The following is an 8865-nucleotide window of genomic DNA, read 5'->3' as shown; positions in this document are numbered from 1 at the left end:
TGGGGATCAAGTCTTATATTGTTAAAACTGTATCATACAGATGTATAGCCTATTACAATCTCTCCAGAGTAGGCCTAATGATGCCAAATAAATGTAGTGGGGGAAGAAATAGGCCTACAATATATCTCTATGTAATGTTGTGCAGTGTGTAAACGTGTAAAGTGGCAGACAATGGAGATACTCAAGTAAAAGTACAAATACTTAAAAATACTCAAGTAGAGTACTTGAGTAAATGTACTCGTTTACTTTCCACCACTGCTCGTGTCGAGGCAGAGACAAACAACCATCGGAATTCTCTCCATTTTCTCCCCGTGTCCTTTCCCTACATCTCACCTCCCGCGGACGGCTGGGTGTGTAATAACGGTGAGAAAGAAGAGGATAAGTGGCGGTGGGTAAGTGCAAAAGTTTTTAGGATACATTTGTGTTTGGCGTCGGACGCCGCCGAGAGGAGTCGTTTCCTGCCAAATAGTGAGCCAGTCTAATCGTCGGCGCAGCAGCTACTTCCTGCATTGTTACATTGTTACAGTACTTAATGAAGATCAAGTTGACGCTGTCATGTTGTTGCGGACGGGCGGCCATTACCCCCCCCCCCCCCCCCCCCCCCCCAAAACACACACACACACACACACACACACACACACACACACACACACACACACACACACACATCAAAATCATTGATTGAGTCTGATGTCAATCATTTGATAGAGATATAGGAAGAAGAAGAAGAATAAAAAAGAGGGGGGTCAAACATAACACTGAGGACACATCCAAAATTAATAAATAAGTGACCCACTTAATTGTTCAAAGTAACACAACCAACACTTTAGGCTATTTACAAAAAATGTCCATCCATATTATGTTAATTACAATATTATATTATAACATATTATCAAATAAAGTGGTTGTTGGTCACAAATGCACATGCCAGGTGGCCCAATTCAGTTTTCTGATGACATGACTTTTCTCTGTGTGAATCTCTGAGTCATTCTGAGGTGCTCACGACTCTATACATCAGAGAAAGCATTGTACGCACAAAAATGAAAAGACTGATGCGGAGGGTTGTAGTAAGGCCCTATGATTGATCAGCTATTTTAAAATAGCTGAAGTATAAAAAAGGGTGTTTAAATAGGCCTTAACATGTCCTATGATCTAATATATGATATGATGTTGTATCTGTCTGGTGGAAACCACATTATGTCCAAAAGGGTTACTTTTCAGAATTCAAATTCAAAAATAGTAGATCGACGAGCGCAAAACGTTGTGGCTTCATGCCATTTCAATCTTGTAGATCTGCTAATTTTGATACTTTTGTGTGACACTGTAGACCAAGGATGAGTTGGAGGGTTTATATCTCCAATATCTGTCGGGACCGCCTCGGGATCCCAGAGAATGAAGTTACTGTTGCTCTGGAGAGGGAAGTCTGGAGCTCTCTGGTGGAGCTGTTGCCCCCACAACCCGACTACGGATAAGCGGTTGAAGATGGATGGATGGAAGGATGGACTGTGATCAATATTAGAGCATTAATTTACAAGTTAAAGGAGATAAGATGTTTCTGGCTGACAGCAATGATATGATATTGTCATTGTGTTGTTGTGGTAAGGCTGGACCAGCCATGCAGCCTACATGTGACAGCAGAGATGGAGATGAGAGAACAATGGCTTTTGATGACACAGCAACATCTTCTTTGTGTCATTAAAAGACCAGAAGGATGACTCATGTGACAAAGCTCCCAGGCTTCTTTTTTATTGTATTTTCTTCCCCACCTGTTAGAATTGGCCCCAACCCATCTCCCCCATGGAGAGCAACTTTGGCTTTCTTGCAACTCCAAATGGATATGATGATGTCTTGTTTGTGTGTGCGGTCCTTGAAACATTGTTATGTGAGTATAGGCTACTTGCAGAGCCTGTGAGAACTGGGTACTCAAGATTGTAAGTACTTGTTTGAACTTAAAGGACCACTTCACCACTTTTAAATCTTATATAATAGGTCCTCACATAATCATGATAAAATGGCACGATTTTTTTCTACTCAGTCTGTGTATCATAGGAGGGCTGTGGGCAGTTTAGAAACCGTCCTCCAGTGACATCATCATTAGGCAGATTTTTTTTTTAAACAAGATTTTTTTTAACAAAATGTTTAGATTTTCATTATCGTGAGAACGATGGCTTCCATTTTCGCATTGCAACTTTTCAGGACTAGAAAGCCTGCAGTTTCTATTAGCTTGTATTCCTCATCGATGATGTCACTGGAGGACGGTTTCTGAACTGCCCACATGCAGCCCTCCTATATGAGACACAGAACGAGTAGAAAAGTGGTCCTTTAAGGGTGCATGGTTGTAGGGATAAATTGTAGCCATAAATCAATGTTTCTTGATGTCGGGTCTGGGGGCCAATGGGGTCCCATACACGACCATAAGAGTCTCATTTAAAATAATGCAGGTTCCCAGATATTTAAAACAAACGTTATCCTCCCCTTGCCTCAACTATGGGGTCTGTGTGCTATATAATCATGCATATAGAACTGGGGGTCCTTGAAATTGAAAAAAGGGTAGGCTATTAGAAGTGTATATTTGGACGCCTCTAAATGTTATGATGAATTGAACATGGTGGACCATGGTTGACCACATAAGTGGCTGGCTCGCTGGCACACACCTGCATGCAACTCATATATGAGTTAAACTTAAAGAGGGGGGACAACCCTGAATCATAGAGCCCCTTGGAGCCCGGGGCCCCCTGGCTATATAGTCAGTGGCCCCCGGGCATCGTGTTGGCCCTCGGTTACATGATGTTCCCTAGGTTGCCCTGGTATGTCGAAGGCGCGCATGCCCACTACGAGGACGCAGCGGCTCCATGTGTGCCGAGGCGCATTATTTGGCAACAGAAGCGGCAGCGGGGAGGGCCGTAAAAAAAGAGGATATCCCCAGGATTTCAAAAAAGCGACGATTTATCGAGGTTAATTACAGGGAAACATTCCTTGGTCGACCCCCAGAATACGAGGATCGGGCGACGGATCGACCGAGTAAGTTGACGGAGGTGTTAAAGGCAAGCAAGTTGTTTTCGTTGCCGTGGATGGTCGGGGTTCTTCGGGGGGGTTTGAGTCGGACTCGTCGTGAGAGAGAGAGAGGAGCCAGCCAGCCAGCCAGGTTCTCCTCCACCTCTCTCTGTGTGACGATAAAGAAGCTGATGGGCTGTTGAAAAGTAACACTTCAGCCCCGCACACACAGCCAAAGGTTGAAGCTCTGGGAGGGGTGGCTTCTTCTTCTCCCTCCTGGGCCACACTAATCGCACCGTTTTTCAACCTCCTCATTCATGATGTTTGCATAATGTGTGCTGTTATTTCGGAACTACTTGGTTTACGTTGGGATTCGGTGTTTTCGTTTCCCCCCCCAGAGTTCGTTGAATGAGGTAAGGATTGTTTTTATCGGTAGATCGCCATCGGGCTCGGTTGGTTGGTTTGGTTGTCGTGGAGGATTATTAAGTCTGTAGTTGGAATTTATGAGTTCCGAAACGGTGGTGCCGGGGGAGCCTTTTGAGAGTGAATGAACCCCAGGTTGGCCAGGTAAACATAATCGACGAGGAGTTTGGGACAGTATGTTGAAAGTTTGTTCCCCCCTTGACCTGGCCACTATAGTCCCCCCTGCTCCTCCGCATTTAAATGTAAGATCCGGACTCGGTTCTTGCTTGGTGGCGGTTCTGTCTCTCTGTGTGTGTGTGTGTGACTGTGTGTGTGGACCATCATCATATCCTACTACCAGAGTGTGATGCTTCTGTCTGGGGCTTTTTTATTGGACTTTGACCTGGTGCCAGCTAGCAGCGATCAGGGTTCGGATTGTGTGATGAAGAAGAGGCTTGATGTGTCTTTTTTTGTTGTTTTTGTTTTCGATCAGCTAACGTTAGCTTTCCCCGGCTAATAAACATGCTGTTATCTTGTGAGGTGGTCTCAATAATGGGGAAGCCGGCTGGCTGGGTTGCACATGCTGCTGTGTGTGTGTGTGTGTATGTGGGTTGGGTTTAGGTGTGTGTGTGCGTGTGTTTTAAAGGGGGGTGAGTTTAGTTTTTTTGGAAGTGTTGGATGGGTGATGTCTCTGTGTTTTTTTGTAATGGTGGACTGTGTGTGTGTTAAGCCCCGTGGCACCACTGTTGGTTCTGCTATCTGGTAGCTAATCTTCCTACTTCACTGTGACAAACCCTAGTCTTCCTCCTCTTAAAGCTGAACACACACACATACATTCACACAAACTCTTCCTCCTCTCTCAACCCAGACGCGCGCGCCCGCCCGCTCACACTCGTACAGACGAGCACGCACGCACACATACGCACGTTGTTTCCCCTCTTCTTCTACTAGGCTGCTATACCACCACACGGTACAGTGTAGTGACAGGAGTTTTCAACGCCTTGAAATAAAACAATGGAATTACATTGTTGTTGACTATGCTGATGTTTGTTTAGATTGATGTGTAGTAGTCAACATACCTGAGATACGTGTTATTGTAATTGTGCTCTATTAAAAAAAAATCTATAAAATACCAGTAAGGAAGGCATTGTAATTGCGACGTTATTGGAAGAATAAGAGGACATTTTTTTAATATAAATGAAGACAAATGTTTTCCGCATTAGAACAATTTAAAACCTACCGTTTGTTTATGTATATCTTAAAGTGTTGTCTTTCATCTGACAAAGCTGTTTCTTCTTTCTCAGTGGACCAGAAGTCTGTCATTTTGTTCAGGAACTCCTCATCAGACAAAAGACAGGAAAAAGGAATGCAATTAAGTTTATCTTAACTTTATGAATGTGCAGGACAAAGTTATTGTACATTGTTACAATTAGTTTTTGTGTGAGAGCTACAGTAGGCCTATGTGACTGACTGTGCATGCACAGTTTTAGCCTTCTTTTTAGTCTGAATTCTGGAATGAGCAAGCAGTTGTTGATCTAAACAATGACATGGATGACAAGGTATTGTCTTCCTGATGACAATAAGTCACATGTTTGCATTGATGGGTACTCTCACTTGGGCATTGTGAACAGGATCCTGGCTCTCCTCACTTAAGAGGGCTTCCCTTTTACGTTTGCTTTCATTCTCGTAGTACCTATTCATTTATTACATGTTAATAAATACCTCCATTCAGCAGCACAAGGAGGCTTGAGTTGTCTACCTCTATGTAGGTATACCTCAGGTAGGTTGAACTAACTCTTATCTGACTCAACCGGCAGTCGGGTACACTGTATAATTTTGTTGTATTTGTAGCTTCCAAATGATTACATACCAAGAGTGTTCCAGAGTATAGTTGTGCAATAAGCCACTGTTCTGGAATGGGTCAGTGGTTGGCCAGGCTGTAAGCTGCTGGAGCCAGGGTCATAGGTCGCTAGTTTGATAACCCCTCCTCCATGACTGCATCAAACATAGAAGCTATACCGTTTAAATTAATTGTATGCATGTACCTGCCTCTATTGCACAGCTACTTTACATTATTAATAACGGATTATAAAAGTTATCATGGTGTAGCAAGTTAACAGGGCCGTGCAATGTAGAGGTACAACATTTCATCGAACTTATCCATTTCATAGATTATAACAAATAATGATTTAATCTAATCAATTAATTATCAATCCCTATTTGTTTTTGTGCGACAAAGTATAAGTCTTAAGTGGTTATTCGGTTTGTTGATAAGTAATACATAGCCAATCTTTAAAAAAAAAAAGTATAGTATTGCACCCCTAGTGCAGTGTCAGTTTTAGGACTCGTAGGAGAGTACAGTGCAGAAATATCCTTTCACAGGGTGAAGGTCAGTCATTGAGCAAACACCGTGCTGTGTATGAAACTAGCATTAGTTTTAAAAAGCTACAATCCGCATGTTTCATGTCCATTGTCTCGCTCTCCCAGCAATCTGAGGTAATAATTGCAACAATGTACTTCAAGATATAACACAATCTAGTGTCCAATGTGCGCTGTCTTTCCTCAAATGACTTTATTGACATTGTCAGTCCTGCCCGACAGGCCGACACCATGATGAGATGTAATTGTCTCAATTAAAGGCTAAGCGTAGCGCAGGGAGCCCACCTCCAACCACTGCAGAATGTAATAGTTGTATTGTATTAACATACAAAATATATAACAAATGTAAAACAAAATAATGTTTTATTCATTAAATTAAGTCCAGGACTGTAGCTTTAATGGCGATAGCTGAATGACCCGTAAATGCTATTTCAGGTGATGCTTGGGTGATACATTCCAGCATCGGACTTCTTTTATTTGCCAGGTATGTTTGCACATACGAGGAATTTGCCTTGGTTAGGTCGGTGCATCGCAGAGAATAACGGCAACATTAAACACAGTGCTGTTACTTGGTAATTAACTTTCCCAGACTGGATAAGCAATGAATCCTGCCAGGATCAGGGCTAAAAAATAATGGTCAAAGAATGGTCAGTCTTAAGGGTGACTTATACTTAGTTGAGTGCAAGTGTGCCATACTGAAAATAGCCCACCTACAATCTCGCAACGTGTGAGATCTGTTGTGTGACATGGATGGCACACAACTAAGTATAACCCAGGCTTCATGTGATGTGCTGGGACTGATTCTCAATGTGGGGAAATGATGAGGGTCCAAAAAAAAACCCCTATCATTTGTACACACAGTTAAATTATTAACACTGGGGTGGGGGGATGTCACAGTGTAGATGTCATCAAATGGTGGTCTGTTGTACCGTGGCCTCAAACTGGGACCCCTGAAATTGAAAGGGTTGAGCTGAATCACTGACTAATAATAATAATACATTGAAGATACATGCGCTCAAAAGTCACACAATTGGGACCACATTATTTCAGAAACCATACGTCTCTCTCTAACTCTCTTGAGTTTCTGTACTTTGTTTCAGTCTCAAAACCTTGGAAGTAGGGTACAGACATTCAAGTTGTGTTGGACTAAATTTAATGTTATGTAATTCAAAGTTGTCGTTCTCAAAACGTCAAGGACCTCTAAATCAAGTATTTGGCCGCAGACCCCCATCATGTGAGAATATTTTGGGCCCGGGACGCCCAATGACCATACGAAGGTTTGCGTTGTTAAAATGTAAAACACACAAGCTCACAAGAACGCATCACGACGTGTGTGAGCTTGTAGATCGGCTATTTTCAAACAGTCCATGTGTATACAGCGTGGTGATATGTATATTGTGGTTAAACTTATTTTGATTATATAAACTAATTTAGCTGGGGACCCCCTGTAACCCACCCAAGGACCCCCTGGGGGGTGTTCCTGGCCCTCCCTTGATGAGAACCACTGGTTTACAGGCTTCATGTGACCACAGCTGCAGATAGCGGGATAATTTGGGATTGTGGTTACGTGCAGCGTACAAGTTCTTCTTTGGGGTGTTCCTCCGCCATCTTGGTGTGTGCACGTGCGTGTGTGTGTGTGTGTGTGTGTGTGTGTGTGGCAGGTTGAGTAGAAGGAGATGTATGGGAGCTGCCATGGAGATGAAACCTGATACCTGTCAGCCATTCAGGTCTGGGTCTCCCCTGTTAGGAAGATAAAGTACTCTCTCCTACAGGAGAGTAGGGGTCAGTGGTGGAAAATGTACACACATATTTTACTTAAGTGAAAGTATCAATACTGCAATATAGAAATACTCTGTTACTCTGTAAAAGTCCGGAATTCAAAATTGACTTGAGTGAAAGTGCAAATGTGTGTTCGTATCAAAATGTACTCAATGTACCAAAAGTAGAAAGTACTCATTATGCAGAATATCCTGTTTCACAAGTTTTCAAATGTATTTAGTAAATGTACTCAGTTACTTTACATCACTGCCTTTTACGAAGATAATACTCTCTGAGTACTCTCTGCATACAGGAGCGTAGGGGTCAACATCCACCGCGTGGGGTGGGGGGGGGTAGTACGGCGAGTGGACGGAGCGCGCGCGGGGGGGTGATACGGCGAGTGGACGGAGCGGGGGTTGGGGGGGGGATGGGTGACAGCAGGCGATCATCCCAGAGTTTCACATCGTTTGAGAATCCAGAGTGATCCACGTCAGGATATAAGTATCACCATTCTTCGACATCACAGCCACAACTATGCAACCCCTCCCACCATGTCCCATCCCCAAAACGCCATGTGTCGCCGATCGAGCTCTGCTACTTTCAACACCCCCCCCCCACCCCCCCCCCCCCCCTCACACTGTATTATTATGTCTGTCATTGTAGATGCCAGCACCTAAAGGGTTAAAACCTGCTTCAGCCTCTCTCTCTCTCTCCCTCTCTCTCGCACGCACGCACACACTCACACACACACACACAGTCACACACACACACACATTAGCCAACCGGTTTAAACCGGTTCCCTGGAAAAGTGCTTTGTGTGTCCCACTGAATGCTGGGAAGGGTCATGTCATGTGTGTCTCAGTGATGTCACAGTGTTTGACAAAAAAAAAAAGAACTTAGTCAGCTTTCTCTTATCAGATGATTGGCCTCTGTGTGTGTGTGTGTTTGTGTGTGTGTGTTGTACAGGTACAATATGGTTTCATGCGCGTGCCTTAAGCTTGCCGCCATATCCGTTCGGGTGGAGGTGGAGGGGAGGTGCCGGGGTTGTGGGGAAAAGTGTGTATGGCGTCTACGTGTGTGTCACTGAAAAGTATCCCAGGTTGAAAGGGTTAATGATGGATGGTCTATTTCTTTTTCTTAAAAAAAAGAAGAAAAAGAAGGAAAAAAAACATGGCTTCCTGTGGTGCGTCGCTGGGCAGACTGGAGGCCAGAGCGAAGCGAGGAGGGAGTGTTTATTCATGGAGGGCCCCAGACTGTGGCCTGTATGAATATGACACACACACACACACAGGACGCATTGTGACTGTGCACAGTCTTCGTCCGTCCAACGTC

General features: G+C 43.9%; 1 protein-coding gene across 12 annotated transcripts in view; it reads left to right on the top strand.

The window, feature by feature from the left end:
* Nucleotides 1-307: 307 nt before the first annotated feature.
* LOC306912550 (transcriptional repressor p66-alpha-like) overlaps nt 308-8865 on the top strand; it is a 35637-nt gene continuing 27079 nt past the window's right edge. For 4 of the 12 annotated variants that reach the window (XM_079488865.1, XM_079488866.1, XM_079488857.1 and 1 more), the window contains exon 1: nt 2805-3021. The gene's annotated coding sequence lies outside the window, so the exon portion shown is untranslated. The other 8 variants (XM_079488864.1, XM_079488867.1, XM_079488856.1 and 5 more) reach the window with 5 other exon arrangements.

This window comes from Electrona antarctica (assembly GCF_951216825.1).
Source record: "Electrona antarctica genome assembly, chromosome: 19".
In the NCBI taxonomy this organism is placed as follows: domain Eukaryota; kingdom Metazoa; phylum Chordata; class Actinopteri; order Myctophiformes; family Myctophidae; genus Electrona; species Electrona antarctica.
Note: the sequence above shows the minus strand (reverse complement) of the source record. Positions and strands in the feature narration are given on the sequence as shown.